The 26,128-nt window shown below is 33.2% G+C and overlaps 1 protein-coding gene across 3 annotated transcripts in view; it reads left to right on the top strand.

Moving 5' to 3' along the window:
• Kcnq1 (potassium voltage-gated channel subfamily Q member 1) overlaps window positions 1–26,128 on the top strand; it is a 319,789-nt gene that overhangs the window by 108,702 nt on the left and 184,959 nt on the right. The window lies entirely within an intron of this gene.

Genomic DNA, 26,128 nt, shown 5'->3' with positions numbered 1-26,128 from the left:
ATCACTTTTTGGGGATTTTTTATATTTATGATTAGATCCAGATTGTATATTCTGGTATATTCCACAAATGATACAGTATTTTTCTTAGGATACCATGTCCTGAGTTAAATGATGTTCTCCAATAGTAATATTGTTTTGATCACTTCATGGAGGTACTGTCAGGTTTTCTACTGTGTAGTCACTATTATTTACCTTGAGGCAGATGAACCTGCTGTGTGTGTGGTTTGCTATAAGCCCTTGCAAGTATGTCAGTCCTCATAAAAAAATGAGTATCCTGATTAAGATGCTTTCTGTAACTAGACTTTATCATGGTAGCTGCAAAAAATGATTTTTCATCTGTAATACCCCAGTCCAAAAGTCCTGAAAGAGAAAAACTGTGCATCTATTATTTTGTTATCTAATATCATCTTGATGTATTTTATAAATGGTGTTGAATACTTTTTCATGTGCTTATTGGTCAGCTAAATATATTCTTTACTGATGCATGCCACAACACATACATGAAGAGCAGAGGAAAACTTCTGGGAGTTTATTCTCTTCTTCTACTATATGGATCCTGGGAACCAGACTTGAGTCATTAGGCTCAGTAGCAAGCTCCTCTACCCACTATCTTGCTGTTTCCTGTTTGCACACTTCCAAAATTAAAGTTTTTAATATTTTTATTTTAAACATTCATATGCATATGTAAAAAATAATCAAAGAGATACCATGCACCATTTATTTAGTTTTTCCTGGTGGTATCCAAACTGTAGTATAGTTTAAGGGGGATGGAAATACTGGTTCAGTGATGCAGAATATCTTCATTACCACAAGGATTCCTGTTTGCTTTTTTAATAGCTAAATTCTCTTGCCTCCTACCATGCCTTAATTCTCAGTAACTGCTATTCTGTTCTTGAGTCTATATATTTGCCTTTTTAAGATTACTATGTAAGTAGAAACAAGCAAATCTCTTGGAACTTGATAACTTTTCACAGTTCTCTAGAAGTTTCATCCAATTTGTTTTATTTGTCAGTTTATTAAGACTTGTTGAGTAGAATTTCACAATATAGACATACCACAGTTTTTAACCATTCACTCATCCATAGACATCTAGGTCATTTCTAATTTGGAACTACTATAGATCATCTAATATTGACAGCATTTTCATTTTACCAACTCTGGTAGACATGCAGTAATTTCTTAGTAGTTAAAATCTGTATTTTACCAATGGATAATAGTGAATGTTTTTTTTCCACAGTCTTCCATTCAGTGAATGTTTATTTAATTTTTTTGCTAATTTCCCAACTGAACTTTACTGTTAAGTTTTGAAAAGTTCTTCTCCATGTGTTCTAAATGCAGCTCTAAGTCAAATATATGATTTCTCATTATTTTACCCCCGCTATAGCTATCTGTCTTATCCTATTAATATGATCCTTATAGTAGCTATTTTTTATTTTTATTATTTCTTGTGTATATGTGTATGTATGTGTTCAGGTGCATGTGAAAAATCTAAGGATGTCAGAATCTTCCTTTGTTGCTCTTCTACCCGATTCTTTGGGACAGGGTCTCCAAATCAAACCCCAAACTTGCCATTATGGCTAATCTCAAAAGCCAGTTTTCTACAGGAACTCAATATCTGCTTCCTGAGACTGGCATTATAACAAGTTTCTTTGCCAACCTCACATTTACATGGGCTCTGGAGACCTGAACTCTGTTCTTCTTGCTGGTGTTTAACCATTTAGTCATTGGCTCACACCCGTGTTTTATCTTGATGAATTTCAACATAACCTTTTTGTGGAATATAGTATGAGTGCTTTGTCTGCATGTATGTCTGTGAACCATATGTGTGCCTGACATCTGAAGACCAGAAGGTATCAGATTTCTGGAACTGGAGTTAGAGATATTTGTGAACCACCATATGGATGCTGGGAATCAAATCCTTCTCCTCTTGAAGAGAAGTTAGTACTTTTAACTGCTGAGCCAGCGCTCCAGCCCCATGGAGTATACTTTTTGATACTAGTGCTATGAAAAACTTGCTCACTTATAATGAATACTCCCCCCATATTATCCATAATGGATTTACTGAGAAATAACTAACACACTATACAATTTATCATTTAGATAATAAAATTCAGTATTTTTCTATAGCCTGAAGTCTATTTAACCATCATTACCCTGTTTTAGAATATTTTCATTTTATCAAAGAAAATGTTTTTAAATTATCATATTCTAACATTGCCTCCCCCATTCTGCCACTCCAAGCCTCAGACAATTGCTAATCTACTTTCTGTCTCAATAGACTAGCATGTTCTGAACATGCTATATGATTATATAAATAGAATCATAATATGTGGTCCTTTGAGGCTGGCTTTTCACTTAGAATTTATTCATAGTTCATTCATTCATCCATGTTGTAGTACATATCAATATTTCATTTCCTCTTCAATATTTTATAGTATGTATATACCATATTCTGGTGATCCACTCATTAGGTGGTGAGCATTTAGTTTTCTCTACCTTTTCATTATTATTAAAAATGCAGAAATAAATTCATGTTTTATATAAACATATATTTTCATGTCTCTTGTATAAATACACCAGACAGAAAACTGAGTTCCTGTGTCTTCTGGGAAGTGAAGTGTTTTCTAAAATGAGTGCAGCATTTAATATTCCCATCTGAAGTGCACAATTTTTCCACATCTTCACCAATCCTTTATTAAAACATTTGGTGGACTGGAGAGATGATTTAGCAGTTAAGAATACTTGTTACTCAAAGATAAAATTCCATCTCAGATTTACACAGAGGAAGTAGAATTTAGTATGAAATTGAGTCTTCTCTTCTAGCTGTCAAGAACTTCAGAAAGAGTGAACATTCTCTGGTAAACAAACATCTTGAGAGTTTCTTCCCCACCAAGAGACTCTCAGTAAAATTAGGCATTCTGAACTGTTTCCTGGAATGCCTCTCCTCCACCTGAACTCATATTATCAATTACTAATTCCTCAGATATGTTCCTGCTTTCAGAATAAGAATTATTTTCTTTTGAAAATTGCAACTGCATTTAATGACTGTCTCAACATCTGTAAATATATTCCCAATATTAATGGCCTAGAGAAAAGCAAAAATTTTGTAGACAAAAACCTTGGGACCTACTATAAATTAATGTTTCCTATTGAAAATTCTGTTACCACAGATTTCTGAGATTATAGGAAATAATAAAATATTTATAATAATTTTTTAAAAAGAATACTTATTACTCTTGCAGAGGACCTCGGTTCAGTTCTCAATGCTAACATAGTGGCTCATATTCATCCGTAACTCCAATACCAGGGGATCTGAAGCCTACTTCTGACCTCTGAAGGTACCAGCCATCCACATGGTGCACACATATACATGCAGCCCAAACCACTAATATACATAAAATAAACTCTAATACACACATACATGTAGTATCTCTCGATACAAATGGCATGTCATTGTGGTTGTGATTTGCTTTTCTACATAGTAAATGGAAGTTCAATGGAAGTTGAATAGTTTTTAGTTGTTTGTTGACAATTATATATTTTTATTACTCTATTTAGAGTCTTCATTTTTTTTCTAAAGATAAGGTCTCACAATGTAGCCTTGGCTGGCCTGGAAATTGCAATCTGGCTTTAAATTCATAGAGATCTTTCTGCTTCTGCATTTTTCTATGTGCGTATTTGACTTGTAAGAATTTATAGAATTGTATTTATTGAGTTATATATATTATTATTTGCAAGTATTTTTTCACACCTGTGGATTGCATCTCTCTAGTATACTCTCAAGAATAAATTTTAAAATTCTAATAAAGTCTAATAAGTCTATTCTTTTTTTTTTTTTTTTTTTGGTTTTTCGAGACAGGGTTTCTCTGTAGCTTTGGTGCCCATCCCGGAACTAGCTCTTGTAGACCAGGCTGGCCTCGAACTCCCAGAGATCCGCCTGCCTTTGCCTCCTGAGTGCTGGGATTAAAGGCGTGCGCCACCACCGCCCGGCAATAAGTCTATTCTTTAACTTTTCATTTATATCTAAAATAACTTTTGTAAAACCTTTGGGTATAAAAATTTGGCTTTATGTTATTTTGTAAGAATTGTACAGTTTTGTTACTTTAAGTCTCCAATACATTTGAATTTAATATATAGTGACAACCTTAATTCCTTTACATACAATCAGCTGTTGAAGAAAAGCTGTTCAAAAAACTGTTCATTCCCTCATTTATTACGATAGCACCTTTATCAAAAGTCCATTGACTATATGTGGTTTTATTTTCAGACTCTAATTCTAGTTCCTATGATCTATTTAATGCCATGATCATGCTACTTTATTCTTTTATAATAAGCTTAAGCATTGAAATGCATGAATCCTATAAACTTGACTTTTATAATTGCTTTAGCTATTGGAATCATTTGAATTTTGCATAGTTTTAAACATTGTCATTTTCTAGAAAAGCCAGCTGATATTTTGATAAGGATTGAATCTCCATATCATTTGGAAGAATGTTACTATCTTAACATCAATTCTTCCAATCATAAACAGAAGATATATTTCCATTTGTTTAGACTTTTACTTTCAGTGGTGTCTTGTCACTCTTGGAGTATAACTTTTACACTTCTTATGTTAGATCTATTAATTTTGTTCTTTTTATTAAAAAGCACAAATTTTCATCAGTAATTTTAAGTGTATGTTTCTGTAGCATTAAATACTTTGTGACTTGTTCAATTTCATATTATAAATTGGTTTTCTTAATTTCAATAATCCCTCACAGTTCATAGAAATATGATTGATTTCTATATGCTGCAAATTTGTTGAAGTTGTTTCTTAGGACTTTGATGACATGCAAAAATACAATTTTCCTTGTTTCCAATTTTGTTTCTTTTTCATCTCTAATTATCATGATTAGAACCTCTTCATAATGTTTAATAGAAGTGATGAAAGAGATTTCTTGAATTGACGGTAGACTAGCATTTTTCTTGGGCTCTATAGAGCCCAAGATGATCTAACTCTTCTCTTTCTTCCTCCTCTTCGGGTGATGGAATTACAGTTGTGTGCAACTACACTCATTTAACTTATTCTTGATTTGGAGGGGAAAGCATTCCATCTCCCACCATTAAGTATATTATCACGCATGGGTTCTTTTGTTTTGCTTTCTTGTTTATAGACAGGATCTCCTGTAGCCAAGGTTGATCTCAACTGCTATCACTGTGAAGCTGAGAATGACCTTGAACTTCTAAACCTCCCCACCTCCAACACTGGAGTACTGAGATTACCAACATGCACCACCACATCTTATTTTTGTGGAGCTAAGGATTGCTCCAAGGCTTTTGCATGCTAGGCAAGCACTTTACCATCTAGGGATGAACTACATCCCTTGTACCAGTGCAGTTTTTAACAGGTGTCTCTTCCCATTTCTAGTCCATCATGTGGATTGGTTGTTGTCCCCCACCCATTATGGATGGGTGTTTAACTTTTAAAAAATGTCTTTTATTCTATTTGTATACACTGTAAACTGAAAGATGGTATTCCTCAAAGTTCATAGACTGAAATCTTAATTGCCAATATAATGGTAAGAGGAGGTAAAACCTTGTGCATGATTAGATCCTTATGAGTGGGATTATTTAATAAGGAAACCTCAGAAACCTCAGGTCACAAATAGGGCATATGTGAGTGTAGGTTCATGCCATGACAGGCATCTAGAAACCAGATAACAACTCTGGCATTGGGTCTCTTCTTCAACCAATATAAGTTGATCCCGGGATCAAACTTGGGTTGTCAGGCTTGTCTGAATATACTAAGCCATCTTACCAGCCCATTTAGATATTTTTAGATAGTACCTTACTATGTGGCCCATAGTGGTCTCAAATTCATAAGCCTCCCAAGAGCTAAACAGTAGGCATGTGCCACCACACCTGGCTCTTTAACTCTGATATAGCAGATTTTTATACAAGAAATTGAATTGTTTTCTTAATTCAAGGATTACTATGATTTATCAAGGCTGATAAATCATGTCTTCTATATTTTTTAAACTTTGGTTTGTATGTATTCTGATGTTTCATTAATTCTGTTGTTTCCATTGAGAGGTGAGAGTCAAGATTGTCCCTTAACATTACATCAAGGGTACGTGTGTTCTGTAGAGTGCAACAGAACCTTACTTCCCATTATCTCATTCAACAGTAATCACTGGACATTTCTATAATCACTTTTTAAAAAATGTGTGTGTGTGCATACACAAGAGTATTCTCTCACCTATGCATGTGTATATAGAAGCCAGAGGTTGATACTGGTGTCTTCCTCAATCACTCTCCACCTTTTTTTCAGAGGTCTCTCATTGAACATGGAGGTCCCTACTTCAGCTAAGCAGGCTGAGCAGTAAATCCCCAGGATACTCCTGTTTTCTACCTTCCATTCCCAAATTCCCCTGTCTAATAATGAAGTAATAGGCATGAGTTGCCATGTCTGACTTTTATGGAAGTGCTAGGTATCTGTGCCTTATGCCTGCACAGAAAATGACTTAACCACATCATCTTCACAGCTATGTAAATTGAGCAATATTACTGTGGAACCGTCTATCATTCTTAGGTTATCTAGTTTTTTATTTATCACTAAATCCTTTTATGTAATTTAGAATTATATTTACTATACCTGTCATTTTTAATTCTTTAAAAATTTTGTTTCCTTCTGTTAAATTGATCCTTTTATCACCATAAAGCCTCTGATTTTTGTATGACTGTAATAGATTCATAAAAACTTTTGTCATTTCCTCGTTTACTATTTACACGTTATGTTCTTCCATCCTTTCACTTTCAAGCTATTTGTTTCTGTTGTAGAATGTGTACACTTTAAAGGTTTTTTTTTTTGTAGGCAGCTTTTATTGAATTCTTTATACAGAATTCTGGATAAGATTCCCCTCAACCACATTTCTATACTTTTCTCTGCCGTATCTCTTCTGTTCTTTTTACCTCCTTTATTGTATTCAGTGTGTTAAACTCTATGTTCTAGAATGCTGCTTTAAATTAATTGCTAATTTCTTCTCCCTATTCTAAACATTTTTTCTTAGTAGTCTACTCTGGGGGGTTTAATAAGATAAATCTTACATAAAAAACAAGCTGCTTCCAGTCAAAAATCTTTTCAGATGTTTTTATCTGTTTTTTCCCTTTCTAACAATTCAATGATATATACTCCTTGGTAACATATACATTTGTGGTAACTTATTGTTATGGTAACTAACAGATATCTCAAGTCTTCTTCATTTTTCTTTATTCTTTCTGTCCCTCAAATTGAATCACCTTTATATATCTATATTTAAATTGATTACTTATCTCTGCTCCCAGCCTATCTTGTTGTTTGGCCCTGCAAGTAAGATTTTTTATTAGTTATTATAATTTGCACCTACTGAATTTTATAATACATCTCATTATTAACATTTTCATTTTATGAGTTATTGTTATGCTTTACTTTCATTATTTAAACAAGGCTTAATTTAGTTCTTTGAGCATATTTATACTTTAAAACCTTGGCCTACTAAAGCATTTAGGCTCCCTCAGTAATCATTTCTATTTATTAATCTTTAATCTCTCTATCCTTTCCTCCCTCTCTCCACTTAGGTTGATGTGTTTATTGCAGGAACATTACATTTGAATCCTTTCCCATCTGTGTGGGCAATTGCTTGTTTCTGCCATGCCTGTGCCAATTTTGCTTCTATGGTGTTTGCATTTCCCTGCAGTGTGTGTATCTTATTTATCTGCACATTTGCTCTTTAGAAAATGACTGTCTTTGTTTTTGAAGCTTGGTTTAATTGATCAGCTTAAACCACCATTAGTCAGAGGCTTTGCTTTAAGTATCTCAACCTGGTAAATCTTCCAAGATTTTCTAAAAGGGTCTTGCCTTGGTATTTCCATTCAACATTTGGGCTCCTTTCATTCGTCCTTCATTTTACCATCTTGTCTGCAGTGTCTCACAATCAGGAACGTAGATAAAGAGAGTATCTCTGGTATTTCTTGAGGGCACAGGCCATCGTCCATATCTCTGAGATTTCTTTGAAATGTTTTACTGATCTTATACTTTCCCCAACCAGTACTGGAGCATCAGATTGCTATAGTGGTGGCTTTACCCATTGTATGTCCTGAGGTCATTATTTTTGAGTTTGTAATAGAGCCCAAGTCAGATTAGGTCTATTCATTAGAAGACAAGCTGCTGACCCTCAAGGTCAAATCTAGGTACCAGTAATGTGGCCTCAGTTTGAATTGCCACAGACCGTTCAGTTTTTATGATAACTTAGCAGATTTCCCCTTTGTAACATTTTAAAAAATTATTGTTATTAAATCAGGTCCCCATACCTGTGAAATAAGTGTCATTACTGCTCTACAATCCTAACGTTTTTCTTAGTAAGTTTTCGATTTGTGATATAACTTTAATTTCCAGTTCTTTAATGTTTGTTTTTGATAATCTTGTTCTGATTTTTCATTGCCTTTTAAGGCTGTATTTGTTTGACTGCTTGTTTCTTTAGCGAGATGAGGGTTTGCTATTTGTGTAGAGCAGTTCTCAGCCTTCCTACTACTGCAACCCTTTAATACAGTTCTTCATGTTTTCATGACCACCAACCATAAAATTATTTTTGTTGCTGCTTTACAACTGTAATTTTGCTACTGTTATGAATAGTAATGTAAATATCTGATATGCAACCTCTGTGAAAATGTCATTTGACCCCCCAAAGTGTCATGACCTACAGATTGGGAACCTTTGGTTTAGAGAAATGAGAGTTTGGTATTAGCCAGACTGCTCTTGAACTCCCAGGCTGTCATTCTTCCTAAATCTTTCTCCACAAGTATCTAGAAACATGGTTATATACTGTCATGCTGAGATATTAGCCTGTGCTTAAGATAAGGTTCTTATTCCACTGTTTCAAGTCACCCACACCTTAATTTTTAAATTACTGGAAATATTAGCATATTTCCAAAACTCAGCATAATATGAAAGGAACTACCAAGAGAAGTCTTTCCTTCCCATATCCCTTCAATATTCATAACCCCTAACTCTTACTGTAGGCAATATATTTTAGTGTTTTCTAGTTTAGAGTCTATGTGTGGCTATTCTTCACAAATATTTTTAATTATTTTCTCATTTCAAGTTCCTTATTTAAAAAGAAATTTATCACCCATTCATAGATTGTTCATTCTTTGGTGTAGTTGTATAGGTTCCTTTCAACTAATCTCTCCTGTATGTATAGGTGATTTCTAGATAGAATCTTTACTCACACATTTTGTGGTTTTCAGTTCCGCACTATCACTACCAGTTACAATTAGAAGTGTTCATTCCTTTGTGTGTCTTAAGCACTTACCATGCATACAACTTTGTTGAACTACTTAATTAGCTCTGTTTGTGAATTCCATTAGATTTTTCTCGTATAAGGTTATATAATATTTAAATAGCTTTGTTCCTTTATTTCCAGGTTAGATATTATTTAATTATTGTAGGCAGATCTTTAAATACACCACTTCTTGGCTGTGGGAAATTAATATGTCATTGTTTTCTGACTGGGGAAGTTTCCAGTCTTTTACCATTGTTCATCCTGTTAGGCATGATTTTTTTCATGAATGTCCCTTATCACATTTCCAAGTTCCTTTCAATTCCTCATTTTCTGAATGCTTTGTTTTTGACATTGAACTTTACCAAATTCTTTCATACCAACTAATGTGGTTATATGGCTACATATGATTTCTCTTTTTATTCTATTAAAATGTAAGATAATCCCAGAAGTTTGATACAACTTAGCTTTTTTTACTTTATGACAGAATGAAAGTGGTAGAGTTTTAGTGGAAATTATACTTTCAATTTTGACCTCTTAGGTTAGTAACAAGGAATGATGCTCCTTTGTGGGGCTGGGAAACAATACCAAGTCCCAGCTCCAAGTTAGTCATGAGATCATGATAATAAATAACGAATATTCAACATAATATTGCATTCCTAAACTAGTGGTGTTTGGTAGGGTAGTTATGCTATATGCACTTTCATATTTTGATAGGTTGGTCAGGATATAACACCACTGAAATTTGAGGACAATTTGTTGTATGTTAGTCTATATTCTTCTAATCACTACTTGAGTTCCTGATATGAATCCTCTTTGGTTATGGTGAAAAAAACTCTTATATGATGCTAGATTTGTTTTAGTGGTACATTTCAAGGACATTTACATATATACATTTTACCCTTATCTAGTTTTCCTTGTGGCATTAAAATATTCTTTTATATTTCTTTTTAATATATAATGTTATCACCTTCACTAGTAACACTGATATTCTCAACTACTTTTTCTGGTTATTCTAATTTTTCTTACCTTTTCGAAGTTATACAATTTGTGTTAGGCAGGCTTTTAGATTTTAAATGTGATTTTTATATTTCTTCATGCTTATATGTATTATTTCATTCTTTCTGAGAGATCTTGTTTTAGTTTGTTCTAGTTATGTAGTTTCATAAAGTGATAAATTAGATTGCTGATCTTTTTTTTCTTGAAGTGGGCCTGTATGGCTATTATTTTCCCTGAGAAATTACTTCATTACCTTTCATATTTTTTGCTATGTTATGTCTGAATTTTAGCTGTTTTAATGCATTTTCTATTTTTTTTCTTGGAACTTCTTTAGCTTAGTGGCTAAAGTATGTGTTTTATTTCCAAATATTTGTTAGTGATTTATTATGTCATTTTCTGGATTCATCCAATTGTAGTTGGAAAAGAACTTTATTATTTCTATCTTATAAATACTTTTATATTCTTTTACCCTTAAAATATGATCTATCCTAAAAAAATTCCATGTATATTTGTGAAGACTATACTTTCTCTTTTCAAACTTTCATATATCTACAGTTGTCATCAGCTTATAAAATTATTTAAGCCTTCTGTTTCATCAATAATCTTTTTATAGTACCCATTATTTTTCTTATAAAACAAATTTTACTATAAATGTTGAAGTTATAAGATATGTTATAAAAATAACACACTGCTCATTTAGCAAGAATTTTGAAAACAAGTCACATATGGTGGCACACATTTGTAATCACAGCACTTGGTAGGTGGAGGCAAGAAGATAATAACTTTGAGGCTAGTTAGAGACTTGCTGGTACTACACAGTAAGATCTAGTCTCAAAAGAAAAAAAGAGTCATTTACTGTAGTCTTTTTGGTATACATTTCATCTTTAGACTTTTTCATTTCTTTGATCTGCTACTTTGTATCCTTTTTACCTATACCTAAAACTCCATTTTAAACAACAGCTTTTTTTAACATAGATTTTTATACTTTTCATTTCTTTTGATTATACAAATAAAAGATGTGATTTTTTTTCATTTTGTTTGGTTTATTTCTCTTAGTACAAGATCACCCAAGTTCATCTCATTTTGTGGAAAATGGTAGGATCACCTCCATTTTACATGCTAAATAATTTTTGTTATATGCCAAAGCTTTATCTGTTAATTACACAATGAATACTTATTTTGTATATACTGTCTATAATTAACATGAAAGTACAGTCATCTTGACATGGTGATTTTCATTCAGATATACTCAAAAGAAAAATTGTTGGGACATCTGGGAGTTCCTTTTTAATTTATGTAAGAAATTTCCATTTTGCATTCTATAATATCTACACCAAAACACAGCCCTTAAACAAAACAGAAGTGTAGCATTTTATGCTATCTCTTACTATGTGTGTGAGCACGTATGCATGTGAGGCAGGTGTGTACCATGACCTATGTATGGAAGTCAGAGAACAACTTCCAGGGGTTGGTTCTCTTCTTTCTACCGTGGATTTGTGGACTTTGTAACCAGGTGTGGTAATTTGAATGAAAACTACTACATAGGCTCATAGGGAGTGGCACTATTAGGAGGTGTGGCCTTGTTGGAGGAAGTATGTTACTGGGGATGGGCTTTGAGGTTTCAGAAATTCAAGCTAGACCCAGTGTCATTTTCTTTTCCTGCTGCCTGCCTCCTTCTCTAGCACATTGTCTGCCTGCATGCTGGTATAGTCCCCGCCATGATGACAGAGAACTAAACCTCTGAATTATTAGGCAGTACAAATAAATTAAATGTTAATTTCTATAAGAGTTGCCATGGCAATGGTGCCTCTTCGCAGTAATATAAACCCTAAGACACTAGACTTACATAGAGCGTGTTTTTACCTCTAGTAGATACATGGCCTGTAAATATCTTCTAATTCATAAGATGCCTTTTAATTTTCTTGATTTTTCCTTTATGGTGAAGCTTTTTAAGATTTTGTGAAAAGCTCAGTTTCATAGCATTATCTGTTGTATTAAAATCTAAATTATTGGCAAGAGGCTTTCCCCACATATTCTAGGAATTAGTGGCCTTAGATTTTACATTTATTTCTTTAATCTATTTTGAGTTTATGTGATGGTTTATTTTGAGACAAATTCTCCCATACCCCAGGTTATCCTCAAACTTGTTATGTGGCCAAGTATGACTGATTTTCTTACCTCTCCTTCTAAGTGCTGGGATTATAATTATAAGCCATCACATCTGGGTTTTTAGTTTATTTTTTAGCCGTTTTGAGTTGATGATGATTACCACTTATTGAAGGTGTAATCCATTACCCATTCTCATTTTTTTATACTCTTGTCAAAACCTAGTTGAATTGCTGTATTTGGATTTATTCCTGGGTTCTCTTTTCTGTTCCACTCAGAGTATTTCTATTTTTATACCAATACCACACTGATACTCTTTCTCATAGTTGTTTTGCTTGTAGTTTTCAATATTTTAGCCACATAGTATTAATTCATTGGTAAAAAATTATTACTTATTCCTTCCACCACAGATACATTTTATTTCTTTTTTTATTGACTCATTTTGTACTTTCCATATTACTTTGAGTCAAACTGGTAAAAGCAGGTGCCTGTGCCTTGTTCTCAATTTTAGAAGAAAAAAATTCAGTTTTATACATTGGCTGTTAAGTGAGGGATTTTCATAATGGCATTTGTTACTTGAGAAACTTTCATTCTACACATAAAATGTTAGTAAATATAAAATGTTGAATTTGTAAAATTTTTTCCACATAAGTTGTAAAAATTGGTGTCATGTGTTTTAATCTTTTATTATGTGGTATTTTACATTGGTGTGTATATATTTATCCAGACTTTATACCATACATGGTTGTGATGTGTAATATTATTGTAGTATTGAATTTAGTTTGCTAATAAATTATTAAATATTTATGAACCAATCTTTACAAGCAGTATTAGCCTGAAATTTTATCTTTCTGTGGTGCCTATAGCTTAGGTATCACAGTGAAGCTGGCTTTATAAAATTTATTAGAAAGCGTTCTTTTCTACATCTTTTAAAAAGAGGTTAAAAAGTATTACTGATAATTTGTACTTGCTAGTATCCAGCAATGACACCATTTTTATATTAGAGTTGTCTTTTTAGACTTTTTCATTGACTTTGGTATTATGTTTGTCTTTTTGAGGTATTCCTTCCTGATTCATTTCTGGTTTGTTGGATTTTCCTAAGAAATATCCATCTTTACTCCTTTATAAACCTTCATTTGTTCAAGCATTGTAATGACTCCACTTTCATTTATGATCTTCAGTACTTTTTCTCTAGTAATCTATAAGTTTGTCTTTTTTTAATCAAAAGGAACCTCAGTTTACCTAGCTTTTCTTTTTCTAATATGTCTCTCCTGATTTTGATTTCCTTCTGCTAATCTAAGTTCAAATTGTTTTTCATAGTTCATTGAGTTACTTGTTTTATGTAATTTGGCATCGTTTTAAAACATGTATTAGGAAATTGTTGCTACCAGTCCCTCTCAAAAACAGTTTTTCTACACTCTAAAGGTTTTTGTATGTGTCCATTGTTATTTTTCAGTCATTTTAAATTTCCTGCTTTTATATCTTTGATTCACTCTGTTCTTGAAAGTAGACTATTGAAGCATACAAGTCTATTGTAGAACCTATTTCCCCTTACAGTTTAATTTACCAATATTTATTCTTCTGCTTTAGTTGTATCATTTGGATTACTTGCAAGTATGTGTCAGATGTTTTGATAAATAACATTTTTTTCTCATTATGTAACAGCATTCCTTTACTACATTATTTTGGTTAAAGACTTTTTTCTTTCTTTTGGTTGTTATCTTATGGAATGTAATTTTTATGTTTACTTTCAATCTATTTTGTTTTTTGACCCAAAGTGAGTTTTTTTGGTTTTTTGTTTTGTTTCTGGTTTCTTGAGTCAGGGTTTCTCTGTGGCTTTGAAGACCAGAACTCACAGAGATCTTCCTGACTCTGCCTCTGAAGTGCTGGGATTAAAGGTGTGTTCCACCATGGCCCAGCTTATACACATATAAGGTGGATTTTTAAAGCTCATTTTTATCAACTTCAGTTTTTTCATGATTTCAGTTTATATTTAAAACAATCATTGATAGGAAAGAACTACCATTTTGCCAATGTTTTTATCATTTACATTCTTGCCCTTCCCTCATTTCCTTGGTGTATATTTATATCTGCATAGTAATGTTCCATTATAATATATCCACTTACCTCTGTGTTAAAGACTATACTTTTTGAGAAGTTTTAGGTTTAAAACAAAATTGAGGAAAGTAGAGACTTGTGACATATTTCCTACGGAACAATTATTATAATGAATGAGTACGCATTTAAACTTGATTAGCACCAAAAGTCTATGGTTCACCTCGTAATGTTCACTGTTGTCTAAACAAATGGCTAATGTACATATACCATATAGTATACAGATTATATATTTAAACTGCCCTAAAATAAGATATCCATCCTTTACTCCTCTCATTTCTCAGCAACGACTAAACATTTCACCATAGTTTGCTATTTCAAGAATGGTATTTATTTGGTATGTTAAAGTATGTAGCCTAATCAGATGGCCTTCATTTCACATAGGAATAAGCATTCAAGTTTACTTTCTCTTTTCATGGCTTGACACTTCACCATTTATATACCAAAGGACATCTTAATTGCTTCCCAATCTTTACAATCATAAATAAAGCTCTATTATCCATGTTTATGGATATATAAACATAAAATTTCATCTCTTTTGGGAAAATAACAGATTTGACTGTGGGAATGGATATAAATAGTGTATTTGTTTTCATAAGAAATCACCAAATTATATTACAAAATGGCCATTTGTTTTAAATATCCATAGTAAGAGAATTTGAATTTCTGCTCCACTTATATAGAATATTTGGTGCTGTCCTTGTTCCAGATTTGAGATATTTTAATAGGGATATAGAACATCTCAGTTTTGCCTGTATTCACCTTTACCTTAAAACATGTGAGAGTGAATATATTTCTGTGTATATATTTGCCATTAAAGCAATGAGATGACTGATTGGCCAGCTTTTTTTTCACCAAGTTGTTTTCTTATGGCTAAATTTTAAATATTATTTGTACATTTTGGAAAATCTTTAGATAATTTTTGGTAAATTTTTTTCCATCCTGTGGAATGGCTATTCTTTTTTAGTACATTTTGCAAGATGTAAATTTCTATTTTTAATTAAAATCTACTTTATCTATTCTTCTTTTCATGCCTCAGACCTTTGAAGTTATATCTACAACTTTATCAACTATAAAGGTCATTGTCATCAACAAATGGGATGTTGTCCACATTTTCTCCTTATATTCTCCTAGATTTTTGTTTGGGTTTGAATTCCAACTTTGTAATTGAAGATACAATTTACATAAAAGCTACCATATTAAAGGCTTCTAAGTGTGCAATTCAATAGTGAATGTATAGTCATTATCACTAAATTCAAAACTCTTCATGTAGATATCTGAAATTCTACATTACAAAAAGCTTCCTCTTCTCTCCTCTTACAAGAAACCTGCATTCTTTTAATTTCTGTAGTTTTTACATTAAATAATTGACACAGAATTTTTGGCTTTTTCACATATTTCAATATGCACATCCTTCAGTATCATCTACATTATAACATGTGTATGACTTAATTTTAATTCATAAAAGGTTTTAATGAACATTTATCATATATTTTATAGGTATTCAGTGTGGCATTTCCCCATTTTACCTAATAAACCTATCTTCCCCAATACGTGCCCTATTTAATCTCTAAGAGTCACCATACTGTAATCATGCATATATTTTTATAGCCTAAACATGAGGAAAAATATGCAACACTTGCCTCCCTGTGCCGAGCTTATTTCCATTTATTTTGTTGCAATAGAACATGCGGTTTTTTTCCCTTATAACTGAATAATTCTGCAGTGTACATGTACCTTTATCCGCCCATTTGTCAATGGGCACCAAGGCTACTCCCATATCTAAATTATTGAGAATTGTATAATAAATATGGCTGTGCAAGTGTTTCTCCTGTATTAAGAGATTTTATATATAATTTGCTTGCATAATTAGACACAGATCACTTCCTTTCCTGGTTGTTTTTTGTAGTGGTAGAACTCTTTTGGTTCTCAGTAATGGATATGCTAATTAACATCTCTACCAACAAAGTTTAAGAATTTCCCTGCTCCATATTTTACAAGCATTTTTAACTTTTGATTGTTGATACATATTGTTTTCTTTTTATATTTCTACTTTTTGACAAGGGTTTCAATATTGTACTTTATATGGCTTTGAATTTGTGATCCTTCTGGCACAGCCTTCTTAATATCGTGAGTTACTGGCACAAGACAATTCTCATTTATTTTGTTGTTTGGTGAAAGGCGTTCTAACAAGGGTTAGATGGCATCTTATAGCTTTGATTTACATTTCATTCATGGAAAGTACTATTGTTCATCTTAATGTTCCATAAACACTGTAGATACCAAACAGGGTAAGATGAATCCTCTGCATTACATTGTATGACAAGGCTTCCTAGAGAACAATACTTGACCTGTATTGTGAAACCTGGCATGTTCACAGCATAATGTTGCCTTTTATTAACTACTACAGGCGATTTGCACTTAGCTGATGCAAAATTGGTAGGAAATATGATCAAAATGGTGTCACAAATGCCTTGCACAGTGTAAGCCTCCGAGGTGCTAGATGTGACTATCAGTGTGTTATTGCCTGAAGAGGCCTGAAGTGCCATGTGAGGCAGCTGACGATGAACTGAAAAATGAGACCAATGAGATGGGAGAAGCTGAGTCTGATTTAAGGTGATGGTAATGGGAAAGAAATGGGGAGAATGGTGAGAAAAATCCACATCCAGTGAGTGCTGAGATTGAGCAGAAGGTTCCAGGAAATCTCAGGCTTTAAATATCAAGCAAGGACTATGGGGTTCGTATAGCTATTCGCACACAGGGATATAGAGAGGACATTGATATGATTTTTGGAAGTTGTCCAAGCATCTTTTAGTAAAAAAACAATGGGAAGAGAGAAGCAAGAGTATTGAAGAGGCAGTGCAAGGGGTGTGAGTTAACAGAACAGACTCCAAGGTATCCAAAATGGAGCCTCTGCTTTGCAAGCTGTAACAAATTAACTGTCCTGGCCCAGGAGTCAGGCTCAAGCAGGCTCTCGTGATTTTAGTCAAGCTCTCTTTATGTACTCTAGGCTACAATGGAATTCTCTAAACTTGGCTTTTAACTCTCAGTCCTATTGCTTGGCCCTCACAACTACTGAGATTGCAGGACTAAGACACCATGCTTCACTTTGGAAAATCAGTAGATTACTCTATTTTGTTTAGCTATACTCTTGTTGCATGTAGTGTGCATAAACTTTTTAATGTTAATTTCTTATTTAATGTCAATTTTAGTTTGTTCCCTTGACTTTAGGACCCTTATCCAGAAAAATTATCGTCTGTGCTTGAGATCTTGCAGAGTTACCTCACGTTTTTTACTAGTGGCTTCAGATTTCCATGTTTTATTTTAGGTCACTGATGTATTTTGAGTTGGTTTTTTATACAAAATAAAGCTTAATTAAAATTTCAATGTTATGCATGCTAATATCTATTTTTCAGAGGTCTATTTTCTAATGCACTTTTTGGCACCTTTATCAAGAAAGTTGACTCTTGATGTGTAGGCCTTTTTCCTGATGTACACTATTCCACTGGACTGTCTCTGAAAGTATGGGAATAACAATGCTGTTCTGGTTCCTACAACTCTGAAATATACTTTTCATTTATGTGGTACCTCTAGATTTATTTTTTATTTTTTGTATTACTGGAAGGGGTGCTTCCAAATAAATTTTTTAGAACAGCTTTTTTAAAAAAATTTTGTTTTCTTAAGACAGTTTCTCTCTGTAGTTATTGCTATACTGGAACTTGCTATATAGACTAAGCTGGCCTGTCCCAGACTCCAGAGTGCTAGGAATAAAAGTCTGCTCCACCATGCCCAGCTCCAACTGATTTTTGTAAGTCTGAGAAGAATGCCATTTGCACTTGGAGAGATTGCACTGGATTTGCAAACTAGATTTGTGGGCGTTTAAATAATGTTAATTTTCTGAAGATATGACTTTTATGTCTCCGATTTAAGAAATTTATATTTATTGTGTACACATGAACACATGCATGGACCTTCTTTATACTTTTAACATTATTTCATGATATTCTTTGTAGAGTTTATTTTGTTTATTCTAAGGAAAAATTTCAAAACTATTGATGTAACTTTTATAACATCTTAGCAAAATCCTAAGTGTAGAAGAGCTAATGAATTTGTAGAATGATTTTTGACTTGTACTAAAACTAAGGTTTCTATATACAAGATTATATAATTTGCTAAGGGACAATTTGACTTCCTGCTTTCCTATTTTTATGTATTTCCTTTCCTTTCTCTTACGTGGTCACTTTAGTTGAAACTCCTAATACTGTACTGATAAACAGCGTTGAGTATTTATATCCTCATCTTGTTTCTGATCTTAGATGAGCTTTCGACTTTCCCTTCCTTTGTATATTAGAATATGTTTGCCATATAAAAACATTGTTATGATAAAATAAAATTATAATTTGTTCTAGGTTATTAAAGTCCTGAATATTCAATTTTATCATAGGCTTTTAAAAATCTGATGAGATAAACATATGGCTTCTGATGTATTAATTTACCAATTTGCATAAATTGAACTATGCTTGAATCCCCAAGAGGAAACTGACTTCACTATGATGACTGATCTTTTTGATGTGCTGTCGAATTACATTTGTCTGTATTTTGGTGAGACTTTGTTCATTAAAGATATTGGTCTAGGGTTTTTTTATTACCTGGAAATAGAGTAATATTTATAACACAGAATCAGTTTCAAAGAGTTACTTTTCCTTTAATTCACTGAATTAGTTTAAAAAGAATTGAAGTTGGTACTGTTGAGTGTTTGGTAAATTTAACAGTGAAGTCATCCAATACTGAGGTTTCTGTTTTGGTACACTATAGTACTGATTAAGTCTCATGACTTGTTATGTACGTAGTTTTGCATAATAGTCTCACTGTTAAGCATATATGTTTTATAAGTGCTCATGATCCAAACTGGCAGGACATATATGCCTAACACTTTTTGTTCCCTTTATATTTTACAATTTCTTAGTATAGTTTTTCATAATATTAATTAATCTGTGAATTTATGTAATAGTAATTGTTCTATTTCCTTTATCTGATTTCATTTGAAGCTCCTTTCTTTCATGCTTGGTCTAGCTAAAGGTTTCCGGATTTTTGTTTTTTGTTTTTTTTTCAAAAACAGAGTTCTGACTTTAATATCATTGTTCATCTGTTTCAACTCTGATCTTTTTCTTCTAAACAGGGGACTGATTTGTTTTCTAAATCCTACAGATATAGCATTAGGTTAGTTGAAATACATTTTGTAGATATTACCATAAAGTTCTTTATATTGCTGTTTTGTGTTGTTTTATTTTGCTGAATTTTCAATTTTGTTTAAAAAAATAACTTATCTTTGATCTGTGGGCCAGTGTTCATTTATTGTTTAGTCTCTATTTGTATAAAAATAAAATTTCTTGTTATTGTCTCTGATTTTATTCTTTTGCCATCACAAACGATACAAACCAGTTTTTGATAGTTGTGAGTTTGCTTTTGCACATATAGTACTAGAATCAAACCTAGATCTCTACCAGTAACCCACTTGATCCTTAAACTAAGACTTGTTTTGTAGCCTAATACACAATGTGTTCAGGAGACAGTTTCATACACTAACGAAAATAATGTGTCTTCAGCCAGGCAGTGGTGGCTCACACCTTTAATACTAGCACTCAGAAGGCAGAGGCAGGCCGATCTCTGTGAGTTTGAGGCCATCCTGGTCTATAAGAGCTAGTTCCAAGACAGGCTCCAAAGCTACAAAGAGAAAGCCTGTCCAAAAAAAAAAAAAAAAAGTCTTTTACAGCTGCTCAATGGGAAATTCTATAAATATTTATGAAATCCATTTGATCTTAAGTATACTGTAGCTTTTTTCCCTTTTCCTTGAGGGGAAAATGGATGACCTATTGACAAAGTGAGTTGCTCACATCTCTTACTATGATTGTACTGGCGACTACCTGTTTTTTTCTGATGCTGTTTTATAAAACAAGTGCTTGCCGGGCGGTGGTGGCACACGCCTTTAATCCCAGCACTTGGGAGGCAGAGGCAGGCGGATCTCTGTGAGTTCGAGACCAGCCTGGTCTACAGAGTTAGTTCCAGGACAGGCTCCAAAACCACAGAGAAACCCTGTCTCGAAAAAACCAAAAAAAAAAAAAAAGTGCTCCAACACTGAATATAGATTTGAAACAATTACATTGATCATTATAGAGACCTTTGCTGTCTCTTCAGTAATCAAAAAGTCTATTTTGCCAAAGGATGTTGCATGTACTTTTTTTAAATTTCGATTTTTAAGTTTAGATCTTATTTTGTAAATATCATGCTTGTGTGTTTGTATCCTTGAAACAAAGTCTATGTAGTCCTAGTAGTCCTGGAACTTATGTAGGCCACACTGGCCTTAAATTCACAGAGATCCTCTTGTTTCTATCTCCTTAATATTAAGGTTTTAGGTGTGTGCCACCATGGCCAGTTTGTTGAACTTTTTGAAATAAAATATTGAATTGGCCTATTAAATAGAAAAATTAGAATATTGTACACTCAATTTCATTTTGCTGTCTTTTACTTGAGTATTTTTCCTTCAAACCAGTATTTATCTGAAATCATGAATGCTTTCTTTTCTTTTAAATTTTTGTGCATCTACTCTTCTAGTGAGGTCAAGTATTTTGTACTTTCATTAAGGTAGTTGTCTCTTCTTGATGTAATTTTCCTAAACATTTTTTGCAATATTTGCTGGTCTAGTGCTCAAGAAATATCCTTAGTATTTTCAAGTCTTGGATATTGTTTCACCTTCATTTCTAAGAATACCCTTGAACATACAGGTTGGAAATTGCTTTTTGTGAACTTAGCACATCTCATTTCATCTCCTCTTGGATAGAATATCATTTTTTGAAATCTGCTGTAAATGAGATTTGTCACTTTTCTTAAAGATTTATTTCTTTCCATAGGCTGATTGTAATGTCTTGAAAAAGTTTTCTGGTCATATATAGATGAATGTATAGTCTTTAAGGTTAAGGGAATTTTCTATTATTTATCAGCTGGGCTTTATGGCATTTCTCTTCTTCTGTACCTTTGAATATTCTGAAAATGATCATTTTACATTGTCTTTTCTTCCCCAATTCTTGGTTTTCATTGCAGTAAAATGCCTCTAAAGTCAAACATGCAGGACTGTAAAATTTGTGACTCCTAGAATGATCCAGATTGAGATACTACCGTATTTCTCTGGATATGTCCTGGAGATTGTTTCACCGAGAGACAAATTGATGGAGATGTCATGTTAAGTGGTCTTCAAGTTTTGTGAAGATAGGGAATCCTGTCAGAAGCTATGATATTAAGCATTCAAACAATTTCTGAGACTCTTTTACACTTATTCCAACCAATCTCCCCTTCTCTGAGCTGTGGAAACAGTGTGACAGATGTTAGGGTATTTTGTTTATAGTTTATGTTTGTAGTCCTAGGTTTCTGAATATTAAAAGATCCAATATTGCTTGCAGGTTATCAATATTCTTCCAGATATATAAAGAAAATATTTTATTGGATCTTCGTGGAAATGAGTGCTGGGTACTTCTTTTCCACATTGGATTTCCTAGAGAATTTCTAAAGAGTGAATAATATTCGACTTTGTATATTCATATTTTTCTTATCCACTCAAAGATGTTTGGTTATTATGTCAGATGCTGTAAAAATACCAGTGTAAATATCTATGTACAAATGCATAATTGAAACTCTGTATTATTTCACTTATATACTCACAGGTGGGATTGGTGGATCATATGGAAACTCTATTTGTAGAGACATAAAACTTGCTTCTACAGGTGATATACATTAGATTCCTGTGAAATTATGCATAGCCTATGATTTGTCCAAATTTCATCACCAATTCATATATAGCTTTTGAAAATGTACAAAAAAAACAAAAAAAATGGTATATAGTCATAGGGTTTTTCTATATTAATATAGATGTGCCGTTGGGGAGTCACAGTGTGTATGGCATGTATGTTCTCCTTCCACTTTCCAATTGGGATTGGGGGCAATTGAATTGTCAGACTTGCATCGCTGGGCAACTTTACATGATGAGTCACATCAGTGATCCTGTTGAGTTTTGATCTTCATTTCCTTGATTGATGCTTATATCATTTATGTGCACAACTGCCATTTGTACTTATTGTTAGGATATTTCTCAATGTCCTCTGCATATCTTGTATTTCTTTTCAGTAAGGTTTTTCTCTATCTGAATTTTTTTTTTTATTGAGCTCTACATTTTTCTCTGCTCCCCTCTTCTCCCAACCCCTTCAACCCTCTCATATGGTCAACATGCTCTGAATTTACTCAGGAGATCTTGTCTTTTTCTACTTCCCATGTAGATTAGATCCATGTATGTCTCTTTTAGGGTCCTATTTGTTGTCTATGTCCTCTGGGATTGGGAATTGTATGCTGGTTTTACTTTACTTTGTTTTATATCTAAAAGCCAGATGATAATTGTCTCTCTGGAACTGGGTTACCTCACTCAATATGATGTTTTCTAGATCTATCCATTTTAAGATGCTGGTTTTTTTTTCTCCTGTGTAGTACTCCACTGTGTAATACCACATTTTCCTTATCCATTTTTCAGTCTGCGCTACTGGTATTATATTTACGAAGTGGTCTCCTGTGCCAATGAGTTCAAGTGTACTTCCCATTTTCTCTTCTATGAGGTTTAGTGTGGCTGGCTTTATGATGAGGTGTTTGATCGATTTGGACTTGAGTTTGTTCATGGTGATAGATATGGGTCTATTCTCATTCTTCTACATGTTGATATCAAGTTATGGCAGCACTATTTGTTAAATATGCTTTCTTTTTTTTTCCATCTGTTTCTTCTTTATCAAAAATCAGGTGTTTGGATCAATATCTAAGTCTTCAATTGGGTTCCATTGGTCCTCCTGACTGTTCTTTTGCCAATACCAGACTGTTTTCAGTACTGTAGCTCTGTAGTAGAGTTTGAAGTCAGGGATTGTGACGCCTCCAGTTCTTTTGATTGTTTTGGCTACCCTGGGTTTTTATGCTTTTCCATATGAAGTTGAGTACCATTCTTTCAAGGTCTGTGAAGGATTTTGCTGGGCATTGCATCGAATCTGTGTCATCAGTGTTTTTGATCTTAGCCATTCTGACAGGTATAAGATGGAATCTCAGAGTTGTCTTGATTTGCATTTCTCTGATGACTAAGGATGTTGAACATTTCCTTAAGTGTCTTTCAGCCATTTTAGATTCCTCTGTGGAGACTTCTCTATTTAGATCTGTAGTACATTTTTTATTGTTCTTTTAATGACCATTTTTTTTGTGTGTTCTTTGTATATTTTGGAGATCAGATCTCTGCATGATGTGGGGTTAGTGAAGACCTTTTCCCATTCTGTAGACTGTCATTCTGTCCTGTTGACTATGTCCTTTGCTTTAGAGCAGGTTTTCAGTTTCAGGAGGTCCCATTTATTGTTTCTCTGTGTCTGTGCTACTGGGGTTATACTTAGGAAGAGGTATTCTGTGCCAATGCACTCAAGTGTTCTTCCCACTTTCTCTTTTATGAGGTTCAGTGTGGCTGGCTTTTTGTTGAGGTCTTTGATCCATTTGACTTGAATTTTGCGCATGGTAATAGGTATGGATTTATTTTCATCTATCCCTCATTCTGTAGGCTGTTTTGTCTTGATGACCATGCTCTTTATTAGATATGCAGCTTGCAAATACCTTTCTCACTTTGTGTTTGATTTTCTACATTTAATAGTATTTTGATGCTCATACATTTAAAAATTTAAGAGGTGAGTCATACTATGTTTATGTCTTAGATGAACTTTGAGGTAGTTTTTGTATATGGTTTTAGTAAGGGTCCCAAATTCACACTTTCACATGAGGATACCCAGTTTTACAAGGAATAAGTATTGTTTAGACACTTGTTAAACTGGTCTGGGAAACAGTCAAAAGTCATCAGCACCAAAGATCATTTTGAGTTCTTTCTTCCATTACATTCCATTGGTTTACATAAGTAATTTTGAAGATGGCACTGCAAAAATTTTGAAATTAGGAATTGTGACTCCATCAGCACTGTGCCTCAATTCAAGTCTGTGTTGGCATCAAAAGGTTTCTTTTGAATATTAGGGTTCTTCTATCTTTGTAAATATTATTAGGATGTTTAATACAGTTGCATTGGGTGTGTAGATTGCTTTATGTACTACTGTGAATAGTGACTGTTTTCATTTATGTCTTTAGCAACCATTTGTAGTTTTAATTATATAAGCCTTTGTCCATCTTAGTTAATTGCTGAATGTTTTTCACTTCTTGATACTTTGAGGTTTTAATTGTTGTACTGAGATTAGTTGACAATATATAGCTTTGCAATTAACACTATATTCGATATTGTTATGATTATATTAATGCAATTAAACTAGTATGTCAGTTAATTCACATATTTGTACATGGGTGTACTACAAATACTTAAGATATACTCATCAGGCTCTAAATATACATTATTGAAAGCTAGGTTCACAGTGCTGAACTTATTTATCTTAAAACTGCATGTCGAATCCCTTCAACTGATATTTTCCATAATCCCCAAGGTTAAATTGGTAACCAATCTTCTATTCGAATTTTATAGTTTATTTTTTGATTACATACATGAAGTACTCCTACTGTATTTCACAGCTTGACCTAAATTCACCAATATTGTCACAAATTAAATGGCATTCAAGATTGAACATTTTCCTGTTATCTATTCATCTATTTTTGACACCCTATTCTTAATATGAATGCTAACAAATGTTACAATAAAAATCTAATTATATATCTCTCAAGATCCTAATTCCATTTTTTTTCATATATTTACCTGTTACCTTATAGTATGAAAATATAATGGAACCATTTTTACATTGGTTCTTAACTCCCCCACACAACGACAAACAATATATAGGTAAGTGTGAAGATCTCCTAAATCTTCTAATTTCACCGTCACTTTTGTATAAATATCCAGGTTTTTGCTCACAGTTCAGGGAGCAATTTCTCGGGGGTCTTAAGAACTGAAGTAAACACTGGTGGGAATAAGGAAAGAATGGCTCATATTTCTTTTTGGAGTTGCAGCAGTTTCTTCTGTGCAGTGGGGAGAGTTTAGCACAAAGTCTGGACCACACTAACCAGTGCCCCACCTCATACAAAATCTACACCATTTCCTTGGCCAGTACCCTGCATTGGAAATGGCTAAACCATTTTTTAAGTCACATTTTTAATTTTCAAAATTTTAAATATTTTGGAATTTGGTTCTCTTTTTTTGTTTCTTTTGAAGATTGAACTAAGGTGGTTAGACGTTTGCAGCAAGTACTCTGAATGATCTATCTCACTCACCCTACACTTTCAATCTTTTGTTGTGAGTTTCAGTCGCACTTTTTCTTGAGAATGCTCATGTTTAATAACTACATTGGCTGGAAGTCACAGCAACTTGTAATTCTACTTGAACAAGATATAAGGTGCTTCTATTTTGTTTTGCCTAATGGTTATGCCAATTTACACTTACCTAAACATATATTTAGATTTTATTTTTTTCTACATTGTCACCCACAGTATCTTTTGACTTTTCGGTAATTCAGGAAAAGGGTATGAAGTTTTATCTCATGGTCATTTTGAGGTGATGCAGTAAA

The sequence above is a fragment of the Chionomys nivalis genome, chromosome 8 (genome assembly GCF_950005125.1).
Source record: "Chionomys nivalis chromosome 8, mChiNiv1.1, whole genome shotgun sequence".
NCBI lineage: Eukaryota > Metazoa > Chordata > Mammalia > Rodentia > Cricetidae > Chionomys > Chionomys nivalis.
This window is presented reverse-complemented; position numbering and strand designations above follow the sequence as displayed.